We start from the raw sequence: 10,472 nt of genomic DNA, 5'->3' as shown, positions 1-10,472 counted from the left end.
TGCTACCGGTAGATTCAAGATCTAACGCCTGTGTGCAGGTCTAAAGCTGGGCATACACTGTGCGATTTTTGGCCCATTTTGCCACGATTTTTGAGTCGTGCGACTTTTTTGGGGATCGGGACGAATTTTGGCTCAGTCGTGCGTCTCGCATCGTGTATACATGGGGTAACGAGAAGCGATTACCACCTCACGACCACCTCCCGATTGATCGGGAGAATATCAAACCTGTTTGAAATCCTGGTCGCCCCTCGTGAGTCTATCGCACTGTTGAAGCAGTGTTACGAGCCGATTTACCTCAATCTGTCACACTACACATGCGCGAATACAGATACGGACGACAAAACAAACGGTGTTGCCATAGTCTGCTTATTTTAAGTGACTTGGGCTTGATTTTGTGTGAAGTTGCTGGTTGCACGCAGCGCCTACACGTAGCCTACACAGAGGGCATTTTTTAACCTATGCAGCTGCGTCGACTCTACACTGTAACTGGCTCCTCTATGACCACCCCAGAAATGTAACAGGGGTTCGGGGAGGGGATGCTAACTTTTTGGGGTTGTGTCTTTATAATGGCTTATTTTCAGAGACCTGCTGCTTATTTCTCCTCACGTGACCTGACATCACTGAAAGCAAGTAGACAACACGGGGCCGCATGGCAGCACAGCTGATAAAGTTCCAGATAGAAGAGTCCAACGAGTTGGATATGGACGTACAGTGTGAGCAGTCAGATCGCATCCGAACATCGGATTGTGTAGTGTGAGAACAGGAATCGTGAGCTGCCCCTGCGAATTCACTCGTACAGTATGAGCAGCAGCTGAATACCGCGATTGAAAAAATCGCACAGTGTTTGCCCAGCTTAACTGTGCTTGCTGCAGAGACTCTGGCACTGCCTCCCCGTAGACACGCCCCTTTTCTTATAGAAATTAATCTAGTTGATATGTGGCGGAAAGTAGTTCTACAATCAAGACAGTATTAGCTATGTAAACGTTTACATTATAATAGGAAATTAACACTACACAAGGGGCAACGGTGGAATAAAATTATATTCTACATATAAGGGTGATGAAGACAAATGAGGGTTGGGTACCTATCGCAATTGAACCCATATTGGTACCGGTGCCGGTTGCTGAGCTTCGGTGTCGGTATTCAACGGTACTTTTTTTGGTACCGTACCCTTACTGGATCTGTAACACCTTGTATGTAACAACTACATTTGTTTCAAAAAGTTTTTTGTCACAATACAAACAATTTAAACAGACTCAATCAAAGTCCAACATAGGAGGGACCATCCGGTTCCGGTGACATGGCGGCAGCGTGAAGTGAACGAGCTCCCCAATAACCCTCCCAAATTGTTATGGATTAACGTTCAAAGTCTAGATTAATTTGGAAATGTCCGTCTATAAATCGGGGGCATGAATTTGCGTTCTGATCCTACCAACGCGGAATTCCTGGAATTTACAGTGAAGAAGAGAAAGAGACGCAAACAAACTAAAGAACCGAGCATGGCCGAGAAACAGGAGCTGCACCACCTGTTCGGTGAGTTAAAAGACTCGATCACTAATGAACTTCAAGGATTACGATTGGAAGTAAAAGAATTTCGCCAAGACTGTGATAGAAACATCAAAATGATAATGGAACAGACGGCGGATTTACGCAAAGATATGGACCAGATTGGTGGTCGAGTTACTGAATTGGAAGAGAGAGTGAGCAGTTTGGATGACGATGGGTATAATAACAAAACGACAGTGGATACTATGAAATCTCAAATTGCACAGATGACAGAACAGATGGAATATCTAGAAAACAAATCTCGGCAGAATAATATCTGCATCTATAACGTACCCGAGGGAGAGGAAGGATCCGACATGAACCTGTTTTTGAAACAGCTGATAAGAGACAATCTCGGAGTGACACAGGACATAAACTTTTTGCGGGCTCATCGAACTGGGACTGAGAGAAGGGACTCACGACGAACCATCTTGGCTGCATTTCTGACTCATGACATAAAACAAACTGTACTGCAAGCCGCTTGGAGCAAAAAACAGATTACAATCCAGGAACAACGCATCTTTCTAGATCACGACTTCACATACCAGATAAGGCAAAAGCGCTCTCAATACAGGCCAATCAGAGAGCAGCTGAAAGCGCGGGATATAAAATCGCACATCGTGGTCCCAGCAAAACTCAAAGTTTTCAACAGAGACGGCACAACAACTACCTTCCCTAATCCGACAGCAGCTGCAAAGGAGCTGGAGACAAGGGGCCTTATAAGAAAGCCCAATGAATGTGTTAGAAGATGATGCTCTCTGTCTCTCTCTCTCTCTCTCTCTCTCTCTCTCTCTCTCTCTCTCTCTCTCTCTCTCTCTCTCTCTCTCCCTCTCTCCCTCCCTCCCTCTCTCCCTTATCCCTTAAAGTTATGTTTTACTTCCTCTCACCGTGTGTGTGTGTGCTGAGTGAGTATGCGGTGGGTGGGAGATAGGTGAGTGTGTATGTATGTGTGTGTGAGTGTGTGTGTGTGTGGGGGGGTGAGTGTGTATGTGGGGATGAGTGGGGGGGGGGGGTTGAATGAACATAAGTGATGAATGAGTGTGTTGGGGAGGTGTGGGTGTGTGTTGAGTGAGTATGTGGTGGGTGGGAGATGGATGAGCGTGAGTGTGGGGGGGGGGTTGAGTGTGTATGTGGGGGTGAGTGGGGGGGGGGGGGGTTGAAGGTATATAAGTGATGAATGAGTGTGTTGGGGAGGGGAATGAGCGTGAGTGTTGGGGGGGTGGCGGGGGGGTACTGAATGTATGTGATGGGTGTATTGGAATATGATGGGTATACTGGCGGGGGGTGTACGGAATGAATGTGATGGGTGGGAGAGGGGATGAGTGTGCGTGTTGGGGATGTACTGAATGAACATGTGTGTGTGTGGGGGGGGGGTAGTGAGGAGTGTCTGGAGGGTGGGTGGATGAGGGGAGAGTATGGTGGAGGGGGGAGGTTAGGAGGGGGGTGGGGATGGGGGGGACGAGAGTGGATCATGCTGGTTGTCTCCCCTTTTCTTTTTTTTTCCTCTCTTTTTTTTTAAGCATTGGGGATGTTTTTCTCTTCTCCATATTCGGTAAAATCCCGATTATTTGGTTAAGACTAATAGTAATATATAATGATAATAACAATTATGAATAATGTAGAAATTCTAAGATATATTACAGTGACTTTCGTTAGCATTTACAGAAAATAAAGGTTATGAAGGAGAAGAGATTCTGGTAAATTTAGTTTTAAAGGAAAGAAAGAAAGGGGACGAGAAAGGAAATACCTCATTGAAATTTGATATGTCATAGAAATATGCACTCCTTTGTTTGTGAATCTCGGGAACCTGATGAAAATAAAGATGGAACATATACGATCCTTTTTCTTTGCTCTATCTCTCCGATTATGGATGTGGATATTGATAAGTTTACAGTTAATTTGGGGGGGGGGGGGGGGTGTTCACAATACATGCTGTCATAATAGGGTACAATACATGCTTACTTTGTGGGCTGATACCCTGATCTCAAAGATACACACAACAACAGTCACCACGAGATACCAGCCTATATGGAGGTGGTACAGATGGAACCTACCTTTTAAATACAATTCCCTTTTTTTCCCTGTTTTTGTCATATTTTTGTTATGCTCTTTTGTGTTTAAGGTTTATACTGACGCTTTGAAACCCTCATTGACACTTACCTACTGCGACACACACAAACACAGGCACACATACAGACCATCACATATAAACATATACATCCACTCACATCACAATTTAAGACAATGTCTATTGAATACTGGCAATGCAAAGGAAAGTACAGATTCTTATTTTACTTATACCTATCCCCTGTCTGCCTCAAAAGTTAAAATGCGTAAATGGCAGAGTGCAAAGAATGGGAACTATCAGCTTTTAAACCTATTAGTTACATCATGAGTAATCTGAAAATAACATCATTGAATGTGAATGGAATGAATAATGTCATTAAGAGTCTATTATCCCCCAGATACGGGACCTGAACTCATGATAACATTAATAGACTTGCTAGTTACAAAATCTAAAGGAATAGTGATACTTGCAGGTGACTTAAATTTAGTAATGGGTTTAAAAATGGACTCAACAAGCAAAAAGTTGCATAAAGCAGAAAAAAATGCTAGCTTATTGAGAAAAACATGTCTAGAAACGGGACTTGTGGATATATGGAGGGAGTTTCATCCAGATAAAACAGAATACACTTGCTTCTCTGGAAGGCATACAGTTTATAACAGATTGGACTATTTTTTCATGTATAAAAACAATGTAACTCTAGTGAAAGCATGCCAGATTAGCTCAATAAATTTGTCAGATCACGCTGCAATCTCTCTATCACTAAAATTACATTCTAATAGAGGCAAATCATTGTGGAAATTAAACAACTCGTTATTACAAGACCCACAATTTATAAATAAAATCAAGAAGGAATTGGGATACTATACTGAACTAAATGATACAAAGGATATAGACCCTGTCACATTATGGGAAGGAGCCAAAGCAGTCATTAGAGGCCATATTATTGCCTATGCTTCATCCAGAAAAAAGGTAAGATATGTGCAAGAGAAACAACTAATTGAAGAAATCAAAGTATTAGAAAGTAGACATAGTAAAACATATTGCAACAAGGATAAGATAGAGTTAAAGGAAAAACAGAAGAAACTAGATAAATTACGAATGCTTGAGATAGAGAGGTTAATGAAGTTCACACAACAAGAAATGTATGATGGTGGTCCAAAATCTTTAAAACTATTAGCTTACAAACTTAAAACACAGATGAAGAGGGCACATATAACAAGGTTAGAGACAGAACAATCTGGAATAGTGACTGATAAAGAAAAAATAGCAGAAGAATTTGCACATTACTATGAAAAATTATATAAATCAGAGGTAAGTCAAGGTAAGGAATCCATTCAGACCTATTTAAGAACTCTTGAAATACCAAAGGTAAAACAAGCACACAATATGAAACTAGTAGAAACAATTACAACTGAAGATGTAAATAAGCAGATACAAAATCTGAAATCAGGTAAGTCTCCAGGTGATGATGGGTATACAAATGAATTTTATAAAGTATTTCAAGATCAAATCAGCCCCCTACTGGTAAGAGCCTATAACCACGCATTAATAACAGAAAGATGGGCACAAACATGGACATCATCTATCATCACACTAATACACAAAGAAGGGAAAGATGCGACACATTGCGCATCGTACAGACCCATATCACTGTTAAACACAGACCATAAAATAATTACATCTATTCTGGCACATAGGTTAAAAGACACTATTACTGATATAATAAATATGGATCAGACTGGTTTTATTCCAGGTAGAGTATTGGCAGACAACGTACGACGAACATTGAATATAATTGACTATACAAATAAAAAAAAGGAAGAACTTCTCGTGATGACTCTAGATGCTGAGAAAGCCTTTGATTTAGTTAGTTGGCCTTTCATGTTTGAAGTACTGAGGAGTTTTGGTGTAGACGAAAAGTTCTGTCTTTGGATTCAAGCCCTGTATCATAATCCTGTCTCTGTTGTAAAAACAAATGGTACATTATCAAGATCATTCCCAGTTCAAAGAGGTACAAGACAAGGAGATCCTCTCTCTCCACTCCTTTTTACTCTATACATAGAAGTACTTGCAATAGCTATAAGACAGAATAAAGATATTAAAGGAATAGGAATAGGCAACGAAACACATAAATTGGCATTGTATGCAGATGACATAATAACTTATTTAACTTCACCAGAAACTTCAGTACAACATTTGATGGAGGTGATCGACGAATATAGTAAACTATCGGGTTATAGAATAAACAATAATAAATGTGAGTCTTTAACTATTGGAATGAAAAGAAGCTCACTTTTGGAAGAGCGTTACAAAATAAAATGGGATTCAGAAACGGTTAAGTACCTAGGTATTAATATTGGTAAGGATTGTAGGGATCTATATAAAAACAATTACAGTACTTTAGAAGGAAAGATTAGACAGGATTTAAATAGGTGGAAATTGATGCCAGATGGCATATATAGCAGAGTTGAAACTGTGAAGATGATGGTATTACCACAGCTACTTTTTCTTTTCCAAGCACTTCCAGTTACATTGCCCAAAACGTTCTTTACTATATGGAATAAAATGATTGCAAACTTTATATGGAATGATAAAAAACATAGAATCAATTTCAAGTTACTAACACGCCCAAAAGAAGATGGAGGACTAGGTGTTCCACATTTACAAAATTATTTTCTTGCTACTCAAATTTTAACAATAACAAAGTGGATGAATTGTGATCTTTCGATAAAATGGATAAATATAGAGAAAAACATGACAGATGGAATAATACAAAATTTACCATTCTTAACAAAAGATCGACAAAAACAATATTTACAGTCTTATTGTACTGGAGCTACTATGGAAAACTGGAGAAAAATGTGTAAACAACTAAAAATTCAGAGTGAGAATATACGACTTAGAGTAATTACGTATGACCCTGACTTTACAGCAAATAAAACAGATAATATCTTAGAAGATTGGGCTGGAAAGGGATTGATCTCATTCTCACAACTATTTGAAAAGAATATACTACAAACATTTGAAGACCTAGTAGTAAGGTATAGTCTACAAAAAAAAACATTTTTTCAAATATTTACAAGTGAGGAGCTATATTAAACAAAACTTGGATAAAGAAATAACACATGACGTATTACTATTTTTATTAGAAAACAGAAACAAAAGCAGCGCCAAACTATCAGAGGCTTATAAAGTAATGCAAAACATCACAGATATAGAGTACAAAGTAAAACAAAAATGGGAAAAAGAGCTCCTCATAAACATATCCAATGAGGCCTGGAAAAATGCTATGAAGGAAAACTTTAAAATAACACAGTCAAAATATTGGAAAGAGTTTGCATGGAAAATAAGTCAGAGATATTTCATTACACCGGATCAAAGCCAAAAAACTAACTCAAGAGCAGGAACAACCTGCTGGAGAGGATGTGGTGAAGGAAAAGCAAACCAAACACACACGTTCTTCACTTGCCCAATAATACAACCCTTTTGGGAAGAGGTAGACGAAGCTATCACATACATTATGGATATAAAAGAAACCTTAACAATAGAAAATCTTTTAGGTATAAACCTACAAAAAAAGATGAAAGCAAAACATTATAAACTATTTAATATGCTGAGAGTGACTGCGCAGAAGCAACTGACAAGGTTATGGAAACAACCAACAAAACCAGATATACATTTATGGTACAACACAATACAACAGGTTATGGAAATGGAAAAAATTACATTAACAACCAGGAACTGCCTTGAAACATGGAATAGAGTATACCCAAAACACATAATAACTAAAATGCATAAGTACTTTGGGGAGAAGGTATAGAATAGACAGGTTCACACCACACATTTTCACCACACCTACACACTTACACATACATGCACACAACACCGAGGAATAAGCTATTTGTTTAATTACTATTATTATCCTTTTTCATTATTATTTCATTTTATTATTATTATTATTATTTATTTTTTTTTGGTTTTTTTTTTGGTTTTGTTTTTTGTTTGTTTGTTTTGCCCTGTCTTGTTTTTGTTGTTGTTGTTGTTGTTGTTGATGTTGTTGTTGTTGTTGTTATCTTCATGAATGTACGTCTACTTTGTTTCCCCCAAATCTGTTATCCTTTGTGTCTTCTACCCTATATATGGCATGTATGTGTTATTGTCTTATGTGTTCATCAAATAAAAATTAAAGTAATAAAAAAAAAAAAAAAGTCCAACATAGAAAAAATAATTAGTCCATTAGAGTTATGTGATGATAAAGCTATTTAGGCCTTTTTTCACCGACAGAGAACCGGCTCCGTTCCCGTTCGCGAACCAACATTTGAACCGTTCGTCGCGTTTTCACCAAACAAAAGCCGATTCGGAACGTGGCACCTTGGTTCGGAAGTTGAACCAAAAAATTGTTGTTTTTTCCTGCGAACCGGAGTGGGCGTGTCATTGCGTCTTTCAGAGGGAAGAGGGCTAAAAGCATGAGTTTTCTGTCCATATCAACTGTTGCAATGAGTAAACAAAACGATTCAACTAGCATTACGCTGCAGACGTTGACTAGCATTTTTAACAGCTAGTTTCTGCCGTTTTTATGGGACAACTGGTCATGTCATTCATATCATCAATTTAACAGTAGCCTAGATCAGTGTTTCCCAAACTTTTCCCCCCACGGACCACCTTCTACAGTACAAACGCTTGAACACACACACACACACACACTGTAACACACACACACACATGCGCGCAAACTCTTCAACACACACACTGCAACTCACACACACAGAAAGAGAGAGGGAGAGAAGTAGAGAGAGGGAGGGAGGGAGGGAGGGAGAGAGAATCTACGACAGCAGAGCTGTTGGGTTTCCCTCCTCCTCCTCCTGTACTCCTCCCCCCCCTCTGTCAGGACTGAATGCATCTCTGAGGTGCAGGCCTCCACATCTCCGCTCTCATCCCTCATTCTCTCTTATACACGCTTGAACACACACACACACACACACACTGTAACACACACACACACACGCAAATTCTTCAACACACACACTGCAACTCACACAAACACTCCAATATACGTACACACATGCACATGCAATGATGAGAGAGAGAGAGAGAGGTACATGGACATCTTACTCATCTTTTAGTGGTCTGCTTGGGTGTGTGTGTGTATGTGTGTGTGTGTGTGTGACCAACAGATAGAGATCTCTTTCAGGTGAACTGAAACCCCCCTCACAAACACATCACCCCTCCCAAACATACTGTACATACACACACACACACACACACACACATACTTTACAATATATTTTAAACCTTATTTTAGAGATTTGGGATTTTAGAGATCTCACATGATCTCTGACATTTGCCTCTCTTCCTGTTAACATCAGCAGAACATGAGATAAGATCTACACCTTGGTGTGTGTGTGTAAGTGTTTGTGGTTTTGCATGTGTGTGTGGCCCCCCCCCCCCCCCCCCCAACACACACACCCCGTCAACTGTCAGTTTTATTTTAAGTTCTTACCAGGGATAGGCCTACTATTCTGATTCATTGCTCCTGGTGGAATACATGCAGGTTTAAATGTAGCATATTAAATTAGCCATAGTAACTTTCGTTTTTGAGGCAGACATAACGTTACACTCAGACATGACCTCAGATGGTGCACTCCGCTCCTGATGCACATGAAATACCGAAATTTAGCACCGTTCGATTTCACGGGAACCAATACCCGGTAATACAGACATGATTCGGTCGGTACCGGTAAAAGTACATGGTTCGGTACCCAACCCTAGGGATAACGGCCTTGGATGGAAAATAATGTCTCGGTGGACGCAACTCGCAACTGTGTGCTACGCACGTCGCCAGAGTTCTAAACCTCCACCTCATTATTTCCATCAAACGGGTCACCTCAGTGGCCGTTACCCCTTGTGTTAGCCCCAAAGCTTTTGATGCACTGCTTGAGGAAATAAGGTTAACTGATTCTGCTACATCTTTTAAATCCCTCCTTAAAAATCTTTACCGTAAAGCTTTTAAAGCCATACAGAGCTCCATTCTAAAGCGGCCAAATTCCACAAACAGGCTCAATCGTCGAGATTTCGGTGTGAAACCCTCGTTTTCATGCTAGGCATTTCACGGGCTTAAAGTGTAAAATACCTAAATGTTCCTTTAAACAAAACCAAAACAAGACAAAACAAAATTAAACTTAAATAAACTCTTTAACATTGCTCGCTTTGTGCATTGACTGTTCTGTCCTTAAAACACCCCTAAACATTTGTTTTTAAAAATGTGCAGCTTACCGAGTGGTTACTGGTCTTCAACGATCTTCTATAGCAAGTTTCGCAGTGAAATTCAAATTCTGTTGTTATATTAGGCACACAGAGTTGTGAGGTATCTGAAAAAGTACCTCCTGGATTTCGAAAATGATGATAAAAGATGACAGAAGCTGTATTGAGCGACAGGCTCAATCGTCGAGATTTTGGTGTCAAACACTTGTTTTCATGCTAGGCAATACAGAAAACTGAAGAACTGGGTAAAAGGTGTGAAAAAAACTTTTTTAAAAAATGTCTCAAATGAATGTATGAAATGAAGAACAGTTTGGGCTAATTTTGAGGCATTATTTAAAAATGTCAAAATTTGGCTGTTTTCATGACCCCTGACCTGAAAAATTGGGTTAACTAAAAAAACTAAAAACAAAAGTATATAAAAAGTTAAGTATAAAAAAATTACAATCATAAACAATCATTAACAGGAAATTTCACTCACGGTCATTTCACTCATGCTTTCCTTGAAAGCTGCGTGAAATGTATTACAACTTATTGCCACAAGGTGGCAGTACAGCATTGCGGCAGTGTGACTGATACTGTAACCTACTGTAAGCTACAG

The sequence above is a fragment of the Sardina pilchardus genome, chromosome 17 (assembly GCF_963854185.1).
Source record: "Sardina pilchardus chromosome 17, fSarPil1.1, whole genome shotgun sequence".
Lineage (NCBI taxonomy): Eukaryota > Metazoa > Chordata > Actinopteri > Clupeiformes > Clupeidae > Sardina > Sardina pilchardus.
Note: the sequence above shows the minus strand (reverse complement) of the source record.